This window comes from Corylus avellana, chromosome ca10 (genome assembly GCF_901000735.1).
Source record: "Corylus avellana chromosome ca10, CavTom2PMs-1.0".
NCBI lineage: Eukaryota > Viridiplantae > Streptophyta > Magnoliopsida > Fagales > Betulaceae > Corylus > Corylus avellana.
The window spans coordinates 21,642,032-21,652,114 of record NC_081550.1 but is presented as its reverse complement, the minus strand read 5'-3'; the positions used below and the strand labels follow the sequence as shown (position 1 = coordinate 21,652,114).

The 10,083-nt window shown below is 32.6% G+C and overlaps 1 long non-coding RNA gene across 1 annotated transcript; it reads right to left on the bottom strand.

Moving 5' to 3' along the window:
* Window positions 1-4,761: 4,761 nt before the first annotated feature.
* On the bottom strand, window positions 4,762-5,710 carry LOC132164729 (uncharacterized). Its single transcript, XR_009438411.1, has 2 exons — window positions 5,221-5,710; window positions 4,762-5,041 (listed from the first exon to the last, which is right to left on the bottom strand). It is a non-coding gene; the product is annotated as an uncharacterized LOC132164729 (long non-coding RNA).
* Window positions 5,711-10,083: the final 4,373 nt, after the last annotated feature.

Genomic DNA, 10,083 nt, shown 5'->3' with positions numbered 1-10,083 from the left:
CCTCCATGTCTGACTAACCCCACTGCCCCGAAAAAGGCAAGATCTATCTTTCATCTTTTTTTCCCTTTTTATGTTTATTATATACGATTTCAGATTTCTTTTTTGTATCATCTACTTCTAATATTTATACCCAGAGAGTAGAGTAGGCTACACATTATGTTTTTTGATTTTATTTTCTAATAATGATTGAGGTGTTATATAACGTTACTTTATTTATTTTGATTTAATGTCCACTACTCAAGTTTAACAATTTTAAATTATATAGTTTTTAAAAAATAACAATTTTATAACACGGCTAATAAAAAATGCAATATTAAATGCAGTTAAATATTTGAATTTTTCACATTTTCAAATAATATATACTTTTTTTCAAACCGCCTATTAAACAAGATATTTTCTAAGGTTTTCTTAAAAATTATAAGTTTGGCCGACAAAATCACCGGGTCAAACATACCCTTATTTATTATTATTATTATGAAAAAGATATTGCAATTCAAATAACTTAATAAGTTACTTGATCAAAACATATAAAAATCAATTTTCATTCTATTTTTGTATGGTAAATGAATAAATTTACCATTAAATGTATTTGAAATTCACGAGAGTCCACAGATCCTTTAAATTTGTTTGTTTTTTTTAAAACAGTTTAAAAGAATAATAGCTATGACGCGTGATTTTAGGTGAGAATGCAACTATGTAGAAGGTTAATGAGAGCTTTAACTCTAATTTATACAAGTTTAGTGAAATAACTATCATCATAATTAATAGATGTAGACATCATTTTTCAAGTAACTTAAATCTTAAGTTATTGATTTTATTTATTTTTTAATTTCCCTAAACCACTTTTTATCTATTTTGCCCAACTTAAATCCTACACTTTGTGATCTTATGTCTTAGTACATTTACGATCGCCCATTCAAACACCTTAGATACATGGAAAATAATCCGTCACATGGTAATTAAGCAATAATGAACTAAATTTACGAGTTTTTTTTTTTTTTTTGAATAGAAATTAAGCTATAAAATGATTTGTAGCTAATTCATACATACAAATCTAATAAAATGACATGTGTCACTTAACTATTAAAAATATATATATTTTACATATTAGAGAACACATATTATTTTATTAAATTGATTTATATGAATTAACTATAAATTGATTGACTAATTGTTTCTGATGACTCTTTCTTGTTTCGCAAAAGTCTAGCCCCGATCTGATCGTAAAATAAAAAATAAAAAAATAAAAAAGCTTTAATAAAACTTATTGTTAATTTTAATGTATCATTCTACTCTTTTGTGCACATGGACCTCCACCTCGTTAAAACGTATTAATTGTGTCATGTATCCTTGGAGAAATCAAAAGTCACCTTCGAGAACATGAGACCAGTACCATTCGACAATAACAACATAGAAATCTCACAAGACCGTACGGATCGGTAGACATGTTCTGGGTATTGGCTTGCTTTATTTTTCATCAAAAGATACGATATAGATTGGATATTAGCGACGTATCAGCTTTGTAGAACCCGCACTAGAGAAATCTTGATAGTCTCCGATGCCAGCAGGCCCAGCACCTAAATAAATATATTGAGCTTTAAAAGAGGCCAAGTGGAGCCTTTAGGTTTAATCAACGACAGCTTTTGAAACCCGTGGAAATATTTATGCAGATAGGGCACTTTTTTTCAGTTACCATTTTGAAATTTTTATTAATCCAAATTTTAGAAAATTCCAACAGTAAATGAGAAAAAAACATCATGTAAGTAGATGATAATTTTAAAAAGTGAAAGGACGAAAGAATACCAAAATAGAAACATAAGCATTTTCCATAAGCCTGAGTGTTCCAAATAGTTTATGAGCAATTTAGGGTACTAGATTGTTGAAACATTTTAAAGGGTGTCAATTCGTGTTTGCATGTTGAGTTCAGATAATGTTGAGATATAGGTATAAGATTATATAGGTTAATCATAATCATAACGTTATATATTTCATTTTTAGCTCTAAATGTTGAGTGTCGAGTTTAGTTTGTATTGATATATAGATATAAATCTATATAAGGATGCGTTTGATATTGTAATTTCATAAATAAAAATAAAATTTTAAACTAAATCCCAAAAAATTGATTATTTGGGATTTAATTTTTAAAAAATTACGATTTGAAAACCATATAGAATTTGCGTTTTCAAATTGCAAGTAAGGTTTTTGAAAACACGTAATTTTAAATGTTAATCTACGATTTTGCCAAATATGTAACTGCGTTTCTAAAAATTAACATTTTTAAATTGCACTTTTTTAAATGACAAACCCAAACGGACACCAAAAATACCAAATTTTTTAACTATAATCCCCTAAAGTTCATATGAATTCGATAATCTAAATTTGAGTATCTTATAAAAAAAAAAAAAAAAAAAAAAAATTTGTCGGCCGTATGCATTCTCCTCTCTCATCCCAGCCGAATTTCCTTAAATTCCAACAGAAGACTTTAATTTTTATTTTATTTTCTATTATTTCGGCCAAAGTTGAAAGTTCCCACGAGAAATTTTTTAGTTTCCATGATTAGATATGAGGAAAAGATTCTCTAGATACGCTAGTCTAGCAAGAAAGCAGCAAGTTAAGGCAGCAGCGGAACTCGTGGGCTGCCACCATCTGCAACCTAAAAAGGTCTTAGGCCAAACCTTAGTCGGCAGACCCCCTGCAAGTGTATGTAGCCATGGTTGTGTCACGTCAACATGTTTGTTGCAGAAGCCCCCCCCGCCCCCCGGCCTACAGTTTTGCAGCGTTGGGGTCCAGCCTCCACCAACCTGGCCCTCCTCTATTCATTTCTTTGCCACCATATTCAATCGTCTTCATGAAAGCTCTGAATATTATGTTATATATATATATATATATATATATATACGTATCTTTGAAAAAGAAGACGAAGAATGGCTAGTAGTATGCCTTCAATTAAAATATTGAACCCCTTCGCCCCATTGGAGGGGGGAGGTAGAAAACTTGGCAATTAACCCCCAAGCCAATAGATTACAGACGTATTAATTAAATTAATACAGATTACAGTTGCTTTTTCTCATGTTAATTAATAGGGTTAACATCCGTATAAAGTTAGGGTTAACATCCGTATAAAGTTAATGCTTGTGACATGTGGCACTATGTTAGGCCCTGCTGTGATGTAATCTTACTAGTAAAGTCAAAGTATCATAAATAAATGCCACATTATCATTTATTTAATAAGCTCCAAGGTTTTAAGTGGGTGGAGAAATTAAACTTAGCAACTAACCACCAAGCCAATAGTGAATATAAAAGTCTTTATTGGGTTTAATTATTCAAGCAAAGTATGAGCATTTCATTCTCTTACTTGGGCATAGTTCTTTTGGGTTTACCGTCAAAATTTGTACCCATTAAACGAGGATTTCAATGAAGTCTACCTGTTTGGTTGGCTGAATAGTTCTTCAAATGTTTGAAAACCTATTCAAACAAAAACACTATTAAGACCGTCTCTCAACCACTAATCATACAAATTACAATTCAATAAGCTAATCTTGAGAGAAGGGCCACTTAATCAAATACATGTTACAGTTGCATTGCTTATTTTGATTAATGAAACAGGATAGCATTAATTTAGTTATATTTAAGGAGTATTTTTGTCATTTTACTTTTTACAAAACAAAAATATACTTCAAATATAATCAATTGAATTTTCTCTAGTTCAAATAAACTGAAAATAATATTAATTCTTGATTAATAAAGTTATCATATATATAAAGTCAATGCTTATAATGTATTTTTTATCGTTTTAATTAGATTTTACGGTATCTAATTATGCATATTATGTCGCGTCAAGGACTATGGGAGGCCAAGGTGTGATGTAATCTATCTAAGGCATAAGTCAAAGTATCATAAATAAAATGCAAAGTGTATGATTAATTAAATTAATAAAGCTCTCAAATGCTTATTAAGTAGGTGGAGAAGGCAATCACACGACTGAAGGAGTAGGTGGGTGAAAGGTCAAAAAAAACTTGCACAAGAGGGAAGGGGGGGGGCATGGGGATTTGGGTAACATCCATCCGTATACAAAAATCTCTCTGATCTTTCTATTGGATTGAGGGGGAAGGGTCCCACACCGACAGGGTCTTCATATTGGCTCTCCCACTTGTCCGCATATCAACAATACACCAAACGCCAGAGCCGGATCAAGCACCCCCTGGTGGTGGCCCCCACCTCATTTTGATGGTTGGGGGACTCCCGGGGTGACCACTCGTTGTTATTAGACTTTTCAAGCTTTGCTTGGATGGGGTTGAGGAAATCTTACAACAGAATCGAATGGTGGGGAGCGGACTTTTTTTATTTTTTTAGTACTATAATATTATTTTAATAATTTCTTTTATTCTTTTTTTTTTATATATATAATTAAATAATTTCACAATCTATCATACACGTTTTACTGTTATGTTTGAGCACTCTTAATAACTATTTATTATCATTTTTTAAATATATAGAAAATGAAACTATTTTTTATTTTCTACACTATTTAAACATTAATTTTTTTTTTTTACATAATACAAATTCTTTACGTACTTTTACTTTTTCTACAAAAGCCAACCAACACGGTCTTCAATGAAAAATAAAGAGATGAGAAATAAATATTTTAAGTTAATAATATATACAAATCCTAACAAATTTTATGAAAATTTTTCTATATTTAGAGAAAGAAAGAGGCTTTTTTTTTTTTTTTTTAAAGGAAACATTTCGTACACATTCATCGATAAAAATTGCAAACAAGTGCTCTTACAAACAGAGTAAAAAATTCTAAAGCAAATCATAGCCGAAGCTAAAGATACAAAATCAACCATAACAAATAGCATCTGTTAACACATGACTATTTATCAGGTTTAATATCAAATCTGTACCAAAATAGACACAATTCAATACATAGGTAGCGCTTATTCCTCAGCCACCAGAGCAAAGAACTCCCATGCTGAAACTCATCCTCCTCGATCCGAACGCCAAGATATCATTCACATCCACAACCCAAGGGTCTAGACTAAAGCAGTAGTAACAAGCAGATCAAAGAGAGAAGACAAAGCTTTATTACAAGCAAAAAAAAGGAAAGAAAAACGTACTAAAATAAAGGGTTAAACGGAAATACAAGCAACTAAAGGGATAAACAGAAATACAACAAAAGAAACCCAACAATATAGTGAAAAAACATGAAAAGCACACCTTGTGGATAACGAGAGTCGGAAGAAAGCCAATCGCATGTTGGGCGAAAACCGATGCGGAAGGTGGCGTTGGAAGCTCATAACGGGGGGACGCAAGAAAAGACCTGGTAGCGGACGGTGGGTGGCAAAACGGGCACGGAGGAAATTGGCGGCGCACACAAACAAACTGGGACTAGGGGTGGGGGTGGGGTAGATCGGGTAAAGACAAACCGATTCAAAGCCAAGCCCAACCCAGCAAAAGACGCGGCAGATGGTGATGGCGGGGGAGGAAAGTGGCAAGGTGGAGAAAGGTTAGGTGGCCACAATAGCAAAGGGAGAAGGGTTACGCCAAAGAAAAAAATGGAACAGAAGGGGAAAAGGGCGGCAGAGAAGGGGGAGCGAGGTGACAACAGGGCTAAGAGCATCAGGTAAACTACTAGCACCCAACGTGAAGAGGGCGAGGGGAGGACTAGAGGAGGGAGGCAGCCAATGGCCATCCCTCCTCCCCTAACCTGGGGGTACCTTACCTGTCTGGCTGCAAGAAAGAGACTTTAAGGAAGCTTTAAATAGTGAATGTGTTTAAAGAAATATTAAATATTTTACCAGAGATGAGCACCAAACTAATGTTAAGCTTATTTATTGGACACGATCAAGATAATTAATCAAGATAAATGCTACAAGTACTAATGAATAAGCCCCACATAATTTTGGTACCCATCACTTGAATACCAAAAGTAATAATATAACTTATATAAGGATGACTAATTCTTCTAGAGTCTTTCCAAATGTAATGTGACTTTTAAAATTACTATTAGATTGAAATTCAATAATAATTATCTCAAATTTAATGGTGATTTTAAAAATCACATCACATTTAGAAGGACTCTAAGAGGACTAGTCCTATTTATATCATTACTTGGATACCAGCAAAATTTTCAAGATGATGTGTTATTTTTAGAGCATTTCCCTAAATTCCCTCTCTCTCTCTCCCTCTCTCTATGATATATATATATATTATCTGCCCCGCCTATTCATATTATGCTCTCCGATTGCATATAAGTGAATAGCATAATGGGTATTTGCCAATCCCAAGTTAAAGAGAAATGATAGAATTCATTATATTTTTAATCATCTCCATAGTGAATAAATTGATCTACTATTTAATTTGTGTAGAGTCCACATGAGTTGAATCATTCCTCAAAGTTAAAAACAAAATATTCCATTGAAACCTATGGCCGTGTTTGGCAACAGGCCATGGACAGTTACTATTCATACTTTACACATTTAAACTCCAAACATTCGTACTTTTGAAATCACATAAATTACTTTTTACTACTATTTAGATAAAAAAAAAATCTCTACAAAACTTTTTTTTTCATACCAAACATTTTTACTTATTTTTCACATAAATTTATTTTTGCTACAGTAACAGACGAATGCGGGCCAGCTTTTAATGGGCCCACTCTACAATAGTAGACTAGCCCAAAAAAAGCAAGGAGGAAAGGTTGCTTTGCAAAAGCCTAGATAAAAAAGATAAGAAAGTACAGAGAAAATAGAGCATGCATGAATGAGCTATCCTGAAGCCTATAGTGATTGGAAAGAATATATGAAAGTAAAAGGACCCAGAGGAAGTAGGGTCTTTTCTTTCTTCTTCGTACGCCAATCCTTGTTTAGCCAAAAAACGTGACCCATCTGTCCAATGCTTGCTCTGTCAACGTGTGTATATTATTATGTCTTCTTCCATATCGCTAGCTACACTAGCTGTTGGAGGCACCCTCTTTATACCTTCTTTTGCGGATTCAGTCTTCTTTCGTCTTTTTCATTTTAATTATCTATTTTTTTTTCAAAGTATTTATATTTTAAAGTCACGTGAATATGTATTATTATTATTTTTTTAAAACAAATATAATGCAACAAATTTGCATCCGGACTAAGCCAAGTGTAAATGCTCTAATATGTGATACTATTTATGGAGTAGGATTGCACATTGTATAGGGATTACTAGTTTTTCTTGAGTACTTACTACCATATGATAAACTCAGAAAGAGCCCTGACAAGGCCCGTGCGCCGACACCCACAACAAAGGACCCACCCCCGTGGGTAGGGGTGGGTCCGGAAGCACATGAAAACCCAAAGAGGACACAAGGCTCAACAGAGGCCCATCCACACCAAATCCCATGAACGCTCACTAACACAAGAGAGCCCAAAGAGAGACCTCATATAAGGTCTCCCCTTTCTCTCTCCATTCAATAAGTTCTCTCATTCTTCGCTAAACACATACATGAATGAGCTGCCTGAGGACGAATTTATCATCTAACACAACAGTCAACATATAACTTTGTGTCATAGTTTATGGTGAAGACCATCTGACCTGACCGCTCAATTAAGAATCTTTTGAGTACTTTCTGAACTGACAACTTTTACTATGAGCCTGTATAGATAATGTATTTAGGTATTTGTAATTGAGATATATTTATAATAAAAGAATATATATAAAGACCCTACAGTTAGGTGTGGTGTTAAATCGATTTGATACGAGAATAGTGGAGCATATATCAAGTATTAGGTCAAAAACAATGTGAGATACGCAAATCTTGAACCACTGCATGTTTACCACATATATATAATATATGGGCTATGGAATATTTGTATTAGGCTTGGCTTTTGCATCTACTATCTCCCGATGTGACTGGATTCCCCGGTGGCTACTCTTAGCTCATTTTATTCGTTACCCTTATGTGTTGGGGTTTTGTCAATTCAATTCCTCTAGCCCCCACTCCTTTGGGTCCCTCTTCTACCCCTTCTAGAGTTATAGGTGTAATTATCTTTACCATCTTCCCTCCATGCCCTAAGATTTTTTTGGAGAAAAGTGATCAGAATTTAATATTGTAGTATTTAATGTGGTATATGGTATCACATAATAAATTAAATATGTTAGAATGCTATTAGAAACAATTAATTGACATGACATTATTTACATTGTTAGATACAATAATATTAAATTCTGACTCTATTACAAGTTGAATTTGGTGTATTTGCTCCAAGTCCTTGTTGAGGAGTTTGATTTTGCTAAGGCACATTTTTAAGAGATAGATTGCCATGTGATAGTGTTACTCTTGTCGTGTACGAGGCTCTTTTTTTTTTAATTAAAAATGCAGGTGGAGGAGATCAACTAAGGTTATTTTATTTTAGCGTAATCATAGTAGTACCTACTTGTTGATTGTTAAGAGCTGCACATGAAAGACTTAGACGGTAAAAACTACAACCGTTTCTTTAAGTTCGATTGAGTTATAGCATGACTCAACTCTACCAAAACATTAATAAAAACCAAAATAATTTACACTAATCAAACATATGAAACTCAAACCACATGGGAGTCTCCTTACGTAGTTCCTTACCGGTGTTGATTATGTCAAACTCATGATATTTTCTAAACTTATTTATGTATTTGAGATAACCTGTCAAACTCATGATATTTTCTAAACTTATCTATGTATTTGAGATAACCTGGCTTATCTTATGATGTATTACTCGTACTATGATATGGTGCTTTTTTTTTTTAGGTGGGCACGTGGCAGGTATGGGTTGGAGACTGGTAAATGTTGTAAATGGGCTATGGTGGGCTGGCTAGGCCTTTTGCTTGATGCTTAAGCCATTATAGCAACTAGATGGCTAGATGGACCTTCGTTCTAAACCTCAAAATGTCCACGAATATATGCTTTTCAGGTTTTGTCCTGCTACTGATGTTTGAGAAATGAAGTTTTGGGCCTTGTGACTCTTCACTTTCAAAGGGTTTCATGGGCAAGAATTTTTGGATTAATAACAATAAGTTTATACATCTTCATGTGCCCACACATATTTTCTCGGCTATATATGGAATGTTTTCAAATATAAAATCTATGAACAAGCAAAATAAATAAAGAAGCATAGCATAAGGTCACTTTGATATCAAAAAGGCTCGGCCCAATCTTTGTTTATATTAAATTATCTAATTAATCAATTTAAACTTTTAAGATAAGCTGTGGTTTAACTTGATGTTAAAGTTAAAAGTTTCGAATCTTAACTCCATAGTTTATTTGCAATTTTAAATATTTTTTCACGTATTGGCTTTTAATAAATTTATACGTAAAAAAAATATTAAAACTTAAACTTTTAGAATAAGTGATATTTAACCATTTTGTCTAAATATATATGATAAATGCTGGGATATTAACTCTTTTACTAATATAGGCTTACTAAACTGATGTGTAGCTCATTCATTAGAGAAAAAAAAAATAATTAATTAAAATAAATATAACGAATACTAATAAATGTGCTATACATCAGTTTAGTAAGCCTCTATTACTTAAAATATTTTTTCTAAAGTGAAAATGACCAAGTGACGTGTCACCATCACGGTGGAGGCGATGTTACCTATTTAGTATATTTAACTAAATAATTTGTATCAATTGTTAATTAATGTAATTAATACATTAATTATTAAACATGGATATAGATGCTAGGGGTGAGGGACTTCCATTCGTTTTCAATGGATAGTTCAATCGTTCAAAAGACCATGCCTTATAAAATAGATATCACTAGATCAAATTTTTCTCTTGATTTTCTTTCCATTGAGAGGGGTTTGATTATTATCCCTTCTAACTAATTTGAGATGGTCCAGCTATTTATTATCATTTTTTATTTGTTTCTTTTATATCTATATTTTAATTTTTATATTTTTTAGTATAAGAGATACTGTGTCGTATTAAGGTTCGTTTAGGATTGTGGTTTTAATAAGTGCGATTTAAAAAAAAAAGTTTTTAAAATCACTATTTTTTAAAATTGTAAAGACGTTTGGTAAAATATGTTAAAAAATACATTTTTATTAAATATTTGTTATGCGATT